Source organism: Grus americana, chromosome 4 (assembly GCF_028858705.1).
Source record: "Grus americana isolate bGruAme1 chromosome 4, bGruAme1.mat, whole genome shotgun sequence".
Classification (NCBI taxonomy): Eukaryota; Metazoa; Chordata; class Aves; order Gruiformes; family Gruidae; genus Grus; species Grus americana.
In genome coordinates this window covers 50,030,078-50,047,137 of record NC_072855.1, presented here as the reverse complement: position 1 = coordinate 50,047,137, position 17,060 = coordinate 50,030,078, and the positions used below count along the sequence as shown (strand labels likewise).

At 45.8% G+C, this 17,060-nt stretch overlaps 1 protein-coding gene across 1 annotated transcript in view; it reads left to right on the top strand.

Moving 5' to 3' along the window:
* The first annotated feature begins 1,644 nt into the window (after positions 1-1,644).
* Positions 1,645-17,060, top strand: part of GPRIN3 (GPRIN family member 3) — a 35,047-nt gene continuing 19,631 nt past the window's right edge. The window contains exon 1 of the mRNA XM_054825319.1: positions 1,645-1,907. The gene's annotated coding sequence lies outside the window, so the exon portion shown is untranslated. The remainder of the gene's footprint in view (positions 1,908-17,060) is intronic.

Sequence of the window (17,060 nt, the reverse complement as noted above, 5' to 3'; positions counted from 1 at the left end):
ATTGTAAAGAGAATGAAGTAAATAAGAGCTACTGGGAACCCCTGGCTGTGCTAATGCTGTAAATCTTTTCCTGATAAAGTTTGATGCTCTCTCCACTCTCCCGCAGTCCAGTGAGGTACCCTCGTGTTTGGGATGTTCAAGCTCTTAAGAGTACTGCTGATTTGATTTTGGCACATGTAAAAAAGTGGTTATTGTTGATGAATATTGAAAATATCTCTTAAATTTTCCATGGTTAAATAACTGCCAGAAAGCCACATTCAGGAATGGCTATTACATAAATATGTGCTGATCTTAGTGGCCACTGTTGGGGAAGAAATTACATATGCCACGGTAGGATATGTAAGATGTTTCTTAGAGATGTTTCTTATTTCTTAACCCTTGAGTCAAAGACATTTAGGATCAATAACTGAGCCCGAGGGTGTTTTGCAGAGCAGTGAATAAAATATGGGTCCATTCGTATGGATCAAGAGAACGTGATTCATTGATATTTATGACAATTAGAGATAAAAATTATTTTCTTAGGTCCTCTAGTCAACCGTTTTCCCCTCCTCCCCCCAGTCTTTTCCATATTGCAACAGAGTTCTCCTGACAGCTTGTCCTATAGTTTTGGAAATCCTGCTCCTATTTATCCATAAAGAGAGATAGAAGATTTAGAATCTTCCTGGTTGAAAACCTGTACTTTACTTGAATCTCCGGGCACTGGCAGAACCATTTCCTGTGGTTGCAGCAGAGAGAGATAAAATTCCACCCTGGTGGGAATAAACCGAAATTAGAGCAAAGGTTTCCAGACAATTTCCAGTCCTAACCCAAAATGTCTTTTGCTGCTGATATTTTTGCTTGGCTCAGGGCAGTGCTTCATACAGGAAGCCAAACTTGCCTATCAAAAAGAACAATCCAAATTGAAAGCCTGACAGGAGTTGATCCGCATTTGCATACACTGCAATTCCACATGCAAATTTGTACAGCTCCGCAAGGAAACGGCTCGTTAAGTGCCTAGCTAGCTATCTGTAGGCACGCTTCCTCAGCTGACACATGCAGGACTAGCAAAGGTGGTCGGAATTAGTGGATTTTGGATCTGCAGTTCTAGCTCTTCTGCCGCGAAGCAGCTTAGCGCGTAGTTCTGCTTTAGGAGCTGGAAAGAACCGGCTGGCAGAGGCGGCAATGCAGAGCCCGCCCCAGCGCACCGTCGGGGCTCTGGCACGGCTGCCGAGCTCGCCCGGGGGTCTGCGGAGGGGCCCGGGGACCCCCGGTTCAGCCCCAAGCGCCCGATGGAGGGCAGGAACCTCCAGCTCCCGGGCTATAAAGGCCAGGAGAGCCCTGGGGCGGGGTTGGTGTGAGTTGGGAATGCCTTCCTGGAAGCAGGTACCTGCCCGCGCCCTCCGGATTTGGGAGGGCTTGAGGCGGGGTGCAGGGGCTAAGCGCCGACGGGCGGATGGCGCGGTGCTCTCCCCGCTGGCCGGCACCCCCTCGCCGCCCCACCCCCGCCCCGGGTGCTGCCCGCTCTCCCTGCGGCCGCCGTGGGGAGCCCGGCCCCGGCCCGGCGCCGCAGCCCGGGCGCTCCCCCCTCCCCAGGCCGGCCGCCAGCCGCAGCTGCGAGCGGCCGGGAGGCGCCGACGCCCGCTCGGCACGGCTCCCCGGGCGGCGGTGGCAGAGGCTGGCTGGGGCCGCTCCGCCCTAACCTCCCGCCGCTGCCTCTCTGTAGTCGGCCCCAATCGCCTCCCCCCTGCCCCCCGCGGCGGGGAGGGCCACCCCAGCCGAGCCCTCCTCCCTCCGCCCGCCCTCCTCCCGCCGCTGCACACCCCGAGGAAGGGCTTGTTTTCCTGCCCGGATGATGAATTTCTCCGCAAGGTCATCCCTGCCCACGGCGGCAGCGGCGTGCCCGCGGCTCCCTGGGCGCCGCCGGGGAGGTAAGGGGCGGGGGGTGATGGAGGGGGGGGTTGTGAGCACCTGCACGCACACCCCACCACCCCCCCCAGCAAGTTTTTTCGGCGCCGGAGAGGAGCGGGGTCGGTGCGAGGACAGGTGCCGGGGCATGGCGGGGTGGAGAAGCGGGGGGCTCCCTCGCCCTGCCGGCCTTGCCCGGCGCGGGGGTGCTGGGCGGGCCAAACCGTGCCCGGGGAGCGCGCCCGGAGGAACCGTGCCCTTCTTCGCCGGGGGGAGGCTGCGGCCGCCAGCCGCCACGCCGAGCGGACACCCGGGGACGGCCGGGCCCGGGCAGCCCCCAAGGGGCCTCCTTGGTTCTCTGCTGATTTTTACCGGTGCTTGGAAGCTGGTTGGGCGCCCGCGTGTCCGGGAGCGCGGAAAACTTAAAAAAATAAAAGAAAGATAAGGTGTGTCCCCGGCCCCACCGCCACGCCGGGGGGCTGCGGCGGGCCGGGCCGGGGGGATGCGCGGCGCGGTCGCCACGGCAACGTGTCGGCGGGTTGCGGTGTCGCAGCGCGGAAGGTGCCCCGGAGGCTGCCGCCGCCGCGGGGGACAGCCCCGGCCCCCGTCTGCCGCCGCCCCGGCTTGCGGTTCACGGCGAAGGGGCGTCCCGCAGGCCCGCCCCGCACCCGCTCCTGCGGCCTCCCCGGGGGCGAAGCCGGGCCGAAACAGACGTGCGGGTGTACCGAGGTACCCCCGGACGGGTGTCTCCGAAGCGCGGGGCTCCCGAAACCGTGCTCCCGGGGGCGCTCGGCTGAGCGCGGGAGGGTGGTCCGCTCGGGCTGCGAGCCGGGATGTTGCAGTCAAGGACCAGCGGCTCGCCCGTGTTAGAGCCGCGCTGCCAGTTCGCTGGAGCGCCTTGAGCCGCCCGGCTTGGGGCGTTCGGGCTGGCCACAAGTCCCTGGCCGGGCTCGTCTTTCTCCTGCTGAAGTCGGTGACAAAACTACGGATGATGAGCTTGCCAGCTCCGAGTCTGTGACTTGTGTTGTCCACAGATCAGGCTGCTTTTTGTGCCCCATGCAGGCCTTGGCTTCCTTAATACTTTTTTCCTTCATCCTTCTTTTTCTCTCAGGAGAAGATAACAATGCTGCTGATGAATTTATTAGAGTCATAAGGAATTATTATGATCCCATAGTCTAACCTTTTCCATAATATAAAGCACAGACTATTCCCCAGTGAGTCTGGGGTCTGGCCCACCAGCCTCTTCAAACAGTCTTGATTTAATGACTTCCAGCGATGGGGAATTGACTACATTCCTAGATAATTGGCTCCAATTGTTAATCTCCTTGTTAAACGTTTGCATCTTTTTCCCACTTTGAACTTTTCTGACTTCATCTTCTAGCTACTGGATCTTGTAATGTCTTTGTCTGTCAGATTAAATAGCTATCTAGTTTCAGATCGTCTCTCTCCGCTCAGTATTTAAAGACAGTAATTAAATAGCCACTTAACGTTGTCTCTGATGAGATAAATAGACTGGGCTCCTTTGGTTTCTCCCTGGACTACAGATGCTCCCCAGGAGAAATGGCTGGGCCGCTCTTGTCCAAGCCCCCACCATTGTCCTCGCCGGCCACCAGCGCTGCACAGTGGATTCCAGGAAGGCTCTCGCTAGTGTCACGTGCGGAGATAATAACCTCGTGCTCAGTATTCCCCTGTCTATTCACCCAATAGTATGAACTTTTCTTTCCCACGACTACACGGTGGGAACTTGTGTTCCGTTAGTTACATGCAGCGATCCTTGCGTTTCTTTGAGCCAGGGTTTTCTCAGAGGTTGGTTGCCTGTCCTGTAAGGGGCGTTTAAATTAAATCTTCCTACATGCATTGCTTCGGATCTGCCTATATTAAATGGATTTTCCTCTCCTTCTGTCACCTCGCTGCCAGGGAGTCTGCAGCTCAGGAATGACCATAGAGCTCTGGTGTTTCTCCCTCTAGAAGTCAGCTGAGTTTTTTCCTGGGACCTCTGTGCTAAAACCATCTTTCTTCTTGGTAGCATTCACTCCAGATGACCTTAAAGTTATTTGAAGTTTACTGGGGGAGAAGTTATACTGAGTAATACAAACTGCAAACTGAAAGTGCCCATTACAGTGGATTGGTTTTGTAACTGCTTTCATTCAGCTGTGCCTCCCGGTGTTGGTGAGAGAGATTTGCTTTCCTGTCTTACAGAACTGTAAATCCCATTGCTGGGTATGATGTCTAGGTTGATACATAGAGTGTTATTATGCTGCAAATCTCTACCTTGAATGTTGTGAGTTTTACTTAACTCTGAAGTGTGCTTAAGCCTGGACTTAAGGCTTTCTCTTTAGAAAGTGTAGTGTCTGAGAGTATGGGCCAGAGGTGGGTGGTTTTGGCAGGATATTGTCAAGTTGTCCAGTAGCATGTAGCAGCTCAAAGGGGACTGAAAGGGTGAGACTGAGTAGTCTGAAGGCACTTGCTGTGGGAGATGGTACAAAACAGTGAAGTTCTTTGAAGTGGGATATTTTTGGGGGGGGGAGGGGGTATGCAGAGGGTTTTTTTGTAACCACATTGACTTACCCTAGGAGCTTAATGCACACTGAGGGAGGGTGATATAAGAAAAGTCAAAACATTAAAGACTTTACTTCTATATACAGACCATCCCATGGAGTGAGGTGATGATCCTTGTTTGCGTGATGAAGATAGGTGTCAGCCTTTAGAATGACCTAATTGTCTTTAAAGCGTTAAAAATTAAGAAAAAGCACGTTCTGATCATGTAATGACTTAAGTGTCAGGACTATGAGCTTTCTTGAAATTTTACACAGGATTTTTTTGGTTTTCTCTTCAAGTCTCTGAAAATATGTCTGTACAAAAGATTGCACTAAGTATAAATATTGATGGATGAATGAGGTACCCTTAAAAGGTCTGAAAATCATTACTGAGCTCAGGTATCACATCTGATTGAATAGAGTGACCCTGTGAGCTCTAGAATTGTGGTGAGTTTTCTACAGGCTGGTGTCAGTATCTTAGGAATTTTTTATTATGCATGTAATTGTATATGCCTCTAATATGAAATTTTGAAATTTTTTTACCTGATTGGTAGCTTGCCCCATCCATTCAAACTTAGCTTCTGTCCCCCAAGCTGGGCTAATTTCTCTGATTTGTTTGTTTGGGGTTTTTTTTTTTGGGGGGGGGGGGCGGTCGTGTTGGGTTTGGTTTTTGTTTTTTTCAACATGTGCTTTCCCTTCTCAAGGTTTCACCTTCTCTTCAACTCCTTTTGCAATCAGAAGAGCATGCAAATCTTTCCATAGGACAACCAGTCTCAAAACTTAGCCATTCTTGAGTCATGATGCCCATCATGGGTCAGCCCAGCATTAAGAACAGTGGCTGTTAAATAATCCTTCAAGGCCAGGACAGACAGTAGTATTTTTGTGAGTCTCAAACTTACGGAAGACTGTCCAACAAGGGCTAGGTTCGAGTTAGGCGGATTTCATTAGCAAAATATGTTGGCAGTAGTAAAATTTGTCGGATTTGGGTCCTACAACTGTTACTACCACCTTTATTTTTAACAACATAAACCTCCTCCGTCAGCTGCAGTGGAAGCTAAGGAGAACCTGATTATATTAAGAACAACATCCTGCCTCTGATTTGTTTGTGAAAGCGTCACTGATGTAGGAGTAAAACAAGCTGCTCGTAGTCTTACAGCTAGAGCAAAATTTTGTAACTTGTATAGCTGTGCTTCTAGCAGCGCATCATTTCTTAACTTATAATCCCTACATTAAAGGCAGAGGTGGGATATAGGCTCGGTCTATTGCCTTTGTAGATTCAAGAGCAAGCTTGGATTAAGAGGTGATATTATCTAATGGCATGTAATGATTTCATAGCTGATAAAACTTTCATGTGTGCCTTACAGGGTTATGAACTGGTTCTATCTGTGCAAAATTCTTTAAAATTAGTTGTGTCATTATGGGCAGTACTTTGATATTATTATGGAAGATTAGAAAGGTAACAAAAGTCACCCTGGATTGTTTATGTATGAATCTTGGATACAGATTGGGTGCCCTAACTCTGACAATACTATGTGACAGATGTCTAAACTGGTCCCATGTTTGGTCTTATACGTCGGATCATTTAGGTAAACATCACCTTCTTGAGAGTCAAAACAAAGCAAAGATTGATAATATTTACTGGGGGAAAACAAGTTCTGGGTATGCTCTGAATGAAATCCAATTACACTCTCAGAAGCTTTTCCCACTGGAAGGTATCTGAGCATGGTTTACTTTGCAAATAGTAAAAATAGAAAAGGACTATATATATCTGTTTTATTATATACATGGACTTTGAACTCAGTAGCAGTTCTATAGAAACAAAGACTTGTACCTATTAAATTTTAATTGTAGATGATCAGTGACTTATTAAATTTGAGTGATTCGTTTCTGGGATTCCATAGCTAAGAATTCACATTTGTAGGTTGGCAGCAGATCCAAAAGGGCAGAGGTGTCAGAACTCTGCTGAGTAAATATGGAAAAAACGCAACGCCAACACCGGCAACTCCATGCGGGGTGTGAGGGAGAGAGGCAAAGGGAAAGGTGGAGACCAAAGGAGTAGCGACTAGGAACCAGCGTAATAGCATTTTCCCCCCGATTTGTCCTCTGGCAGCAGTGGACACGTGTACTGGGGAAAATAATTAAGTGGAGGGAAGAATGCCAACCATCACAAATACTACAACGAGTTGCTGTAAAAGCTTCTGTCAGGGTGCTACAGGCATGTCCACAGAGGACAGATTGAATTCTTCTTTTTCCCGCATCCCTAACCCCACGATCCTGTGTCACAAAACTTAGTGCCAGGTAAGGAAGCTATTACCACAGCCAGTATCAACCAGACATCCAGGGAGACCCTGTTATTTTTTTGAATGATCCAGGAACAAAAGTCTGTATCTGTTACATGCGTGGTTGTAATTGTTAGCAATATCCATTACTTTTACTGTTCATTTTACTATATTAATTGTGAATTAGTCAAATGTGGTAATAGTTGTTTGCTCGCTTCCTTGCCTGCTTTCCTCCCTCTGAAAGTGGTTCCCTTAGGAGGACAAGGAGGAGTTGAGGTGGACACAAACAGACACCCCAGTGCTTTGTTAAACCACTAGTATTTGTACTATTAGCATCTCTACATACCATTAGTATCTGTATCTAACGTAGTGGAAACCAGCTCTGAGCTGAGACTCAAAGCTTGTATCACTTGGCAAATGATGACCATTTTCCAAGCTAAGTTATATCACTGTCTCGCTTTGAAGATGAAGATATTCTCCTGAGGGAGTGGAGAAGCAATTTTTTTAGAAGAGTGCATTCTGAGCTGAGATATTTCTCGTCCCCCTCTTGGGCAACCCTCACAGTCACTACTAAGGAAACAAACTCTAAGTGTGATAAAACAGATATGAAGCACATTGCTAGATGGGAATCTTCACTGCGGTCTGGTGAACTTCTGATCCAGGAAGCAGCAGCATTGCTAAGTTTTAAATCATTCATATTGTCTAGGGATTGATCGTAGTTACATAGTAATAGTGTACGCACGCGCGTTTGTGCGCCTCAGCCTTCATGCACACACACGCGTGGGGGAAGGGCAGTGTTTTCTGAAGGGCTGGGGGTCTCGCAAAGTCTGGCAAGAACCAACAAAGCCACCACGGTCGCTCCGTTAGCCGCAACTAGGTAATTGCTCAATGAAGCACAGACGAGGACCGAAGTAACTAGTGTACAAAAGGTTGCTCGACAAGAGCCTGCAATCAGAAGTAAGGTATTCTTATTGTCTGAAAAAACAATATGCGTATCATAGGCAGAAAGTAGCGGCTAAACATTCAGCTTTGGCAGATCCTATTATTTGCCCTTTCTTCTGACCTTTTTTTCTGATAAATGGACCAGGTGTTTCTATAAATCTTGAAAAGTAATCAATGGTTACTTGAATTCTCTCTGTGGCACCTGTGTCTTGAGATTCTGCTGTGGCTCAGTGATGGTAATTAATACTGGCAGCTCTTCACAATCATCGTGCAATTACTACCAGTTGGTGTTTTGTCCTGAAGAACAGGATGGTTTTCTGTATGCATTTGTGTTTGTTGTTTTGTTGTTTGGTTGGGTTTTTTTTTTAAACTTGGACAAATATTGGTTACTGTGATCAGGATCCCAGATTGCATTCTAGTGGTGAAAATCTTTTTTCCTGGTGATGCTAATGTGCAAATAAACAAAAAGCTCAGGTTTTAAAAGGGAAGTAAAAAAAAAAAAAAGCCAAAATGAAACAAGGTGCTGTGCAATTATTTTTACTGCTCTTCATGCAAAAAGACAACAAATTCAAATAGAGGACATGAATACTATGCTACATTATGACTAATCTTACGAGTACTATAAAAAGCAATGTCTGCTCTCAAATGATGACAGTTAAGTCAGTCTAGATTTAATTCAGAAATTTTCCAGTGGCTCCAGGCCCCCTTTTTACATGCAAGACTAGACCTGCTGCTCCATGGGAAAATCACTAGAAATCTAAGAAAAGTCAAGGTGTTATCATGGAAACAGCGGGAATTTCCAACATGGGATAACAAAGGATCTGATGTTACCTTAAATCTGTGTAACCAGGAGTCAACTCATTAACTTTTGCGTACAAAACAAGGTATGTGGTTGGGCATAAATTTCAGATGGATGGAACATTTCCTGCATGGAACGGAAAAGGAAAAGAGCAGTAGATTGGTTCCTGATTTGATTTTACATGGGCTTGGGTTCCTGAGTGTTCCTGTTGGTAGAGGGTAGAGCTGGAGCGTGGTTTCTCTGGTACCAGGGAAACATGGTGGGCAGAGTCCCTTCACCTAAAGCCAGACTGACTGAAAGTGATTTTCTACTCTTGGGCAGTCATTTTGTCTTAGTAAAGAACCTGTAAAACATGTTGAAGTCTAAGGACTGGTGCTTTCCCTCTGGCGTGTCGCCAGTGTGATCTCAGTCCAACAAGCGGCGTGTCTGCCGAGTGCTCAGGGCACGGTCCCTCCCCTCCGTAGGACCCCATCTGACTGTGGAGTATTTCCAGAAGCAGGGTTGAACAGCAGAAGAAATCTGGAAAGTCAGTGTGATGGACCAGATAAGAAATCTTCTAGCACAGATGACGTGGACAGGGCACTGTTGCATTTTAGCAAGTCCCCATTTTCTTAAACTACTGGACCTACAATCCAGAGCAGCTTTTAGGATGTCCTTTGGGCACTGAGGAATGAACTAGATATCACCAGGGAGGTGGAAAAGTCCTATAAATCTTCCCAGCTCAGCTGTCCTAAGAAGCAGTCTGGCTGTTGGGGAGTTAGCTCACCCTTAGGCTAGAAAAGGCTGAAGGATAGTCAGCCCTTAGTATTTAACGAACTAAAGGGTCACTATCATTAATGTCACTCTTCTTCCTCTGAAGCTTCAGTTTCACAAAAAACTTCACACAGCTGAAAGACTTAGCTTTAGAGATGAGTCATTAGGAAAATGATAAAATATAATAAGCATGCTGGGGGGTGTAGGGAGGGGTAGAAGTAATGTGATAAAATATTTGTCAGAAAGATGATACTCTGAGAAGAGCTGTATGGAAACAAGACGACAGAATTATTCCACCCTGAAAGGCTGGTATTTCACAAGTACTGAAGTTTTATAACACTGCAGCATGCCATGACATCTGCATATTTATTAAAATAAAAAGTTAATCCTCCCCTTGAGGTTAATAATTAGGGAGTATCTTTAAAAGCCAGTAAACAAGCTTATGCAGCCCTTCATAGCCTATCAGAAACCAGATTTCTGCTCAAGCTAAGCAGTAGCCTTACAAGGTCCCCTGTTTCAGCACTCTGAAAAATAACATAAAGGTTTCCATCCGGTCTGTAGGGACAGATATCTCAATTACAAATGCAGCCATGAGAACGTTTGACAATTCTTAGTTGCAGCACCAAAGGCATTTTCAAAGAAAGGGTAAGCGGTGTTTCAAAGGGTCACCTCAGTCTGTGGTACGGCGAAATAAAGCGACCAGGCTTTCGGGCCCCTGCCAGCTGTCCGGTCCTTCAAATAAACCTGTTTATGCCATAAGCATGAGCACGACTAATTGCACACGTGCTCTCACCTACCTCAGCCAGGGGCTGAATAGACTTGGAAGACCCATGCCTGCATGTGTTGACTTCAGGTCAAGACTGTACAGAATTCGTACTTTTTATCTCATGCCTGAGAACATGGGGTTCGTGGGGCTCGAAATGCATGAGGATGCACTGCAGACTATGACTGAGGAATCAAAGCTGTTCGTTCATTTCCTGAGAAGTCAAGCAAGCTCCATCAGGAGACGCAAGGGAAAGTTTTAACAAATGGGTATTATGGAAGGATTAACTTCCTTAATTTAGCTGCTTGTGCTTTTGGCACTTAGGAATTAACCCAGCCTTTACTGATTGTTTAAGTCTCGATTAGCTTGATGCCTAAGAAATGGAAGGGACAGGCAGCTTCCTCCTGTGTATAGCAGGCATAGAAACTAACAGAGATGGTCTTCCCTTTGGTGAGGAGAGGGGTCTTTACCTCCTGGCTGGGTTCAGCATACACCTCAACTTAAAGGGAACAATTCAAACCTCAAGCCATGGGGCCACTTTACACCATCCACAATGCAATAAAAGCAGATAATATCCTATCATAAGGCCTGGGAGCTTTCCCTGAGAAATACTCTTGCATTAAATGATCTACTTTGAGAGTTGCTTCTAGCTGGACCGTGCTTGGCCATTATCAGAGAAACATGTGCAGTTGATATTGGGAAATGGCAGAGCAGTTTTTATCCAGTTCGAAAGATGCTCTTAATAAGAACGGCCTTAGGGGAACATTGCTTGGAAAATGTATTTTCATAATAAAATGACCTATTTTAGAATTACAGTTTTCCATGCTGGAGGAGGTGGGAAGGTGGCAGGAGGTTTGCCAAAGAGATAGACAATAAGCACACTCACACTTGCTGCCTAACGAGAAGATGAGTGGACTTGAATGTATTAATAAGAGAGCATGTGGGTTTTTTTCAGCTAGGTTCCTGCATGCAGGCTATTTGTATGTGTCTGTTCTACCCAAATCAACATGCCTGCAGGAACATGAGCAGACGTTCCTGTCGGCAGCCAACCCAAATACGCAGACAACAGGGAGAGAGCCCACACAATGTCTGTTTGAGCCGCTCCTCAAAAAGCCTTAGAAGAAAATAAAGTAAAAGGAAGACAAAGCTAATAATAGTTTTGTTAAGTATCTACCAAGAAAGCATGCTTTAATTACATTACATTACTATGATCCCAAATAGTGAGCTGTGTAACAAGTGTTATTTGCTGTTACTCATCAGTTCCATCTGCACAGATGCTCCAAGGCAACCCGTGTGTTGTTGCTTCTCCAGTAGCAGAGCCTGCCTTCTAGTGACTAATGAATCCCACCTACTCACCCTCAGTTTGTTTCATCTTTTGCCTGTTGAAACCTTTCTTCTTTTTCAATGTGATTTATAATCTAACTTCAGCAATCAAATTAGTCTTTAACCACCACATGAGTTCAACTAGTTGGCCATCAAAGCCACACCTGTTATTGTAAAATCACAGCAGAATCAGTAGCTAACACGCTGCTCAGAAAAAAACCTTAATTAGATGGGTGAAAACTGACCCTGCAGTTAAAAACTGTAATTCCTTTGATGCAAACCCCGTCAAATGGAGCTGCTGGAGATATCCAAGCAGAGATATTAAATTGATATGAAATTACTCCAAACACCATAGCTTCCATTCTGACGTGAAGCCAAATGACATCATCTTTTCAGTCATCCAATCTTAGGCAGCTGATTCAGAACAAATTTAGGGCAGATGAGGTAGAGATGAATGGACAGAATGTTTAGCCATGGTACATCATCCAGTCGGTAGCATGCCCTTTGAAATCCTTGTGCTCTACAGTCTTTAGTGATGGTCCTGAAATACTTCTGGCTTGTACAGAGCAATGTTGCCACCCTAAACAGTGGATAATGATGATAATGAACTCCCAACAGCTAAAAGTTTGATTGTACCAGTGGCTTCTGCAAATCCAGAAACCATCTCCGATATGCTTTGCATGGATGCCATGCACTGTGCAGAAGGTTTCAAGCCCAAAATTTTCTATGCAATGGTTCGTCGCAATAGCTTCCTATCATTGACTTTAAGAAAGACCAGTGTGGTAGAAAGTTTGCAGAGAAAAAGACACTAAATAGGTCTTGTCATGACCTTCTCAGTTCTGTGTCTGTTGCAGAAAGGAGTTTTCTGATCACTTCTAGGCAGTCTTCCTAATGCTTCTTTGAACCTTTTTCTGAGTGGTTAATGATTCAACTTCTCCTCATATCTTGAATGGAAACAGGAGTGTTAAAGTACCTATTTTCTAGCAGACCAGGTGGTGGCTCTCGCTAAGCTTTTGCACAGTGGAGTTAAAGACACACTTAAATGTTTTTTTTGGGGTGGACCCATTAGCTTAATTTTGGAGAGCATTTTGAAGAAGAAATGTGCATGAAAATATATATTACCCCTTGAATTAATGCAGTATTCTTCCATCTCTCCTTCCCCCTCTTGAAGGCTGATTTTGTGTGTTGCGTGTGGAATTTCATCCGTGGGCTCCTGAGCTGAGCTCCATGACCAGAATTTAACTGGCACCTAGTCTTGATTTGAAATTCTTCACTGCTGATGGTTGAAATGGTTAATCAGTCGTATACACTTAATGACTAATTCTGCCTTTCTTGAGAGAGGATTTCCTGTTTGTGACTGAAAAGAGGGTAGTTGATGGGAGAATGGGCTTTCCCCTTCTGTTCATGTGCATTTTTTAGTTAAGTCTATTTGCTTTCCTTTTTTTGCTTCTTACATTCCTATACACAGAAAAATACTTTCTTTGTAGTCAGAGAGCAACTTTTTGCATAGTGTTTGCTTTTAGTCACCTATTGAAAGAAAGAGACCTAACAGACTACAAAAAAAAAAAAAATCAGGAAATGGAAAAAATACCCATCAGAGGCTTAGAAAGATAGAGCAATGCTTACAACGTTCAAGTAGAGCATGCAACGTGAGGTAGCAAGAGGTACGAACATAGTCACCGTCACAAATATTTTAACAGCGGTAAAACTGTCCTTCAAAAGGATGGTGCAAAACATGATTTAAACACATCCATTTCTTGTGAACATTTTCCTGGCCTTGAGCTATCTGAAGCTGTGAAATGGTCTGGCAAGGACCACAGAGTAAGAGACAGATGGGGAATCAGTGCTGGAAGAGCATTCAAGCCTAGGTCCAGGAGGCAGAGGGCCAACAAATTTCTGTATCACATAGACCAACCAACTTACTTTCTGCTGTACGTCCCCTTTTTTTCTGACAGGGCAGCTCTCCCCTTTACCTCTTACCTCCACCTGCCTTCTTACCCGGCCAGAATTCACTCAGCAGGTGTAGAGATAGGTCAGCCTCATAAATGGAATAAAGTCGTTGAGTCCACGGGGGAGAAGGCTGGTGTCTCAGGGATCAGCACTGAGCCTCATTCTCCAGTTTTGTGGGAGAAACTCAGGACTGAGGCACGCAAACCTTGAACTTCAACAGCTCATCAACTTGATCAAGTTACTGCCCAGAGAGAAGACCAGGGGGCTAATGAATTTCCAGGGGTTGTGGCTTTTCCCTTAAAATAAAGGGCGAAGCCCCTACACACTAGGGGAAAAGAGCACTTTTTCTGTCCTCCTGGGAAAGTAAAAGGGTGAGAGTTTTGAAGTGGTGATGGGGGATTTTCCAGCCCATCTGCAGTGCTAACCAAACATCTGTCTCTCTCCAGCCACCTCCTGTGGCAGTCTGCATTTGCAAAAATGTTTTTTTCCTGTTGTCTTAGAGCAGAACAAACCCAACGGTTTTCCTGTGGCTGCTCACGCCTGTGGGTTAGAGTTGTTAATAAATAGATGAGGGAGCAGGGCTGAGGTAGTGAGGATCGAGCTATAGTAATTACCTGGGCTGTGCTGAGCAGGGGTGAGGGGAAGGTGCAGGCTCCTCACCTCAGTGACAGCAAGTTCCTTGGAGTGGGGCCTGAGTTTTTGATAATGTGGTTATACAAGGAGCACCTGATAAATTGCTCTGAGTTTCCTAGCTCTATAGTCTGGACTTGTGTGATGTTCTGATCTAATCTGCCTGTCTATCCACATACTTCTTCCATTTGTTCTTGGTCTGCTCTGAGTCCCCTGGCCTAAGCACACAGGGTACAGGTTTATAGGAAGGGTCACTCAGAACAAATTGCCAGCCTTGCTCTGTGCAAAAGAAGCAGCTCACCTGTAAGAAGAAAAAAAAGATAATCGAGTGGAGTCGCTTGCTCAGTATCTCATTGCCTGCTGCCCTGTTCACACTGGATGTCAAACGTTCACACCCCATCCGATCCTACGCCCTGCCCGAACTTTCTGAAGAGCGGAAAGGTTTTTTCTGAAAGTGCTTACCTCATTGTATGAATGTTTACAGATCTGCAGTCATTGCAAGTACTTTTCTTGGGGGGATGGCGTTCCTAGGTCAGTAACATCCTTTGCTTGTTCAGCTTTAAGGTGGTGGGTTTGGGGGGTTTTTTCTTCACAAATGCTGGCAGCAGCATATTCTGTACACTTGTTTGGTTTTCTAGCTTGTGCTTTAAGAGAGGTACCAGTCTGCTTCGCCTCTTCATCGATTCAGGACTTGCTGTATGGCAGTAATCCGGTGAGGGGATGCCCCTTTTAATATTTTTGTTAGTAATGTGTCAAAGGTGGATTTCTAAAGCCAGATTCCTATGCTCATGATTGCAGGGAGTTTTTAGTAGGAGATGATGAGATGCAGGAGAAGGGTGTTCTGTAGTTAAATCACTGGCATTAGACGCTGACTGTTGCACAGTTTTCTCTGTGATCTTCAGCTGTGTTAGCTTCTAAAGAAGAGGCAGAAAGAATACCGGTTCCTACCTCTGCTCTGTATCTTGCCTGCTTGAGCTATGAATGTTTAGTATCTCTGTGCTCACATGTAGCATCTAGTGAAATGGCAGAGTATATTAAGGCCTTCTGGCATTTCTTGGGTAAGAACAGGGACAAAAGGAATTGTACTTTCAAAAATATTGAGCAACTTGTGGCTCCCACTGGCTTTTGTGGTATTTCTGATTATTCAGCACTTTTGAGAATCAGACTTGTTTGATTTAAGCGCCTAGCTTCAGTTACCCAGATTAGGCTGGATGCCTGTCTTTGCGTTGGCTTATATAAAATTTTATGTGTATATGTATGTCTGTCTTCAGTCACGTATGTGTGCACAGTTTGTGGTAATAAAAATTGTATCCATAAATAGGATGTCAATAAAAATAAATTGTGGTAGGAAACTGTGCATCCACAGCTGTCAGATGACTGGCTGAAGCATCTAGTGCTTACCTTCAAGAAGGTCCTGTGTGGAAATAAACCATCTTGTCCTGATTTTCATACTGGCTCTGAGGATGACATGTGTTTTCTCGCTCCTTCAAGTATGCCTCTGTGCATGAGGCATCTACGTTCAGCGCGAGTCCAGTAATTAAGCCCTAAGCTGTGAATGATCCTTTTTCACGCCCTGCCAGCTTCCACTCCAGCTGACTTAGAAACAAGGACAAAGCTATCGCGCAGCCCCACTCGCTCACAGCTGTGCTCTAGCAAGGTACAGCCTGACCTCAGCTCATTTCTAGGATTTGCAGGTTAAATATGCTGGCAGCTTGAGCAAAGGCAGCTAAAACTGCTCCAGAGAGTAAAACAGAACAGCCTGATGCGAGGGGCTTGGCTTTAGGTGATAAACGCCATAATTGCCTGGGGCTGCCACATCTCTCTTTTTTTTATTTTTTTATGCTTGTGGGCATGTTTTGCTTTTGTACCGTGAAGCAGCTGCGTGTAGCTTGAGAAGCTTGTCGCTCCACCATACATGAAGGTGAGCTGGAGGGCTAGCTGCCACAGTGAGTGCTAGCCATGCTGCCCATGAGGCTGGCTGGTTTGGGCTTCGCCAGGTGGTCGAGGCAGCTAGCTTCAGTAAACCTGAGACTTTGTTAAACCCAGATGTGATAGATCTTGTTTGAGCTGTCATTTTAATTAATGCTAATTATATTCATTAACCAATTTGGCAATCATCCTGAGGGACAGTGATTCAAGTTAAAGTTAATGTCTTTTACCAGTGCCTCCGTCACAGTGTGCATTGCTTCAGTCACCTGATAAATGGAAATGTAAATATGCCTGGCTTAAATGCAGAAGAAATGAGGAGAAGAGGTATGCCCAGCGTTAGGCTCAGTGTAAACCTTGAACTCGAGCTCTGGAAGGTCTCAGCCCTTGACAGAAGTGGGGATGTCACATTAGCTGGTATGAGCCATCAGTGGCCTTGCAGAGGTCCAGGGTAGGTACCATACGTCTGGTATGGATAAGGCAGAGGTCCAGGGTACGGATACGGTTCTGCCATAACACAACAGGCAAAGCTTTGGCTTATGATGACTCCAGTAACGGTCTCCCAATATTATTATTATTAGCTTTGAAAGGGTTTACAAAATAAGACACTCTGGGTCTCTGTTTCCAGCATGTTTTGGTGAACTAGTTTCCAGATTTTGCCTTACTATCTCTTAAATGTTTGCTATCTCAAGGAAGTATTTCTGGTTGTAGTTTGGTTCTGACACAGATGGGGCTTCCCGAGTCTCAGGCACTAAATAAGGATTTGTCTTTATGAGTGTTGTGATTTTTAAGAGTTCAGAAACAGAGAATGTCATTATTCTTAAACCTGTGAAAATCCACATTTAAAACATAGTATAAAAAGCTGCAGGCAGTTGGGTACCTTAGTTCCCCTTGTTGGGGCTGGAAGGATAGAAGCACATTGAATCTAAAGATAAAATTACATGTTTTGAATAAGCCATTGTTAGGAGACAATTCTGATGGAAGGGAGGATGGTTCCTGCGATTGTTAGTGCGAGAGATTTTTACACCCCTGGGCTGCCTGCAAGGGCAATTCTGAAAAGCTATTGCCATCAGACACCTGTGGGATAGACTGCAAATAACAAGTTGTTCCTAAAATATGCTGTCGTACAGCACAGCTGTTGGTGTTTTTCTCTGCTGCAGGAAGGCGGAGGTGTTGAGAGAGTGACTTGGGGACTGAGTTGGCTTCTTCACCCAGGGAAAGCACTGCGGTCTCTTTGTTCGAGCACATCCACGTGGTGGATGGAGAAGACTTAA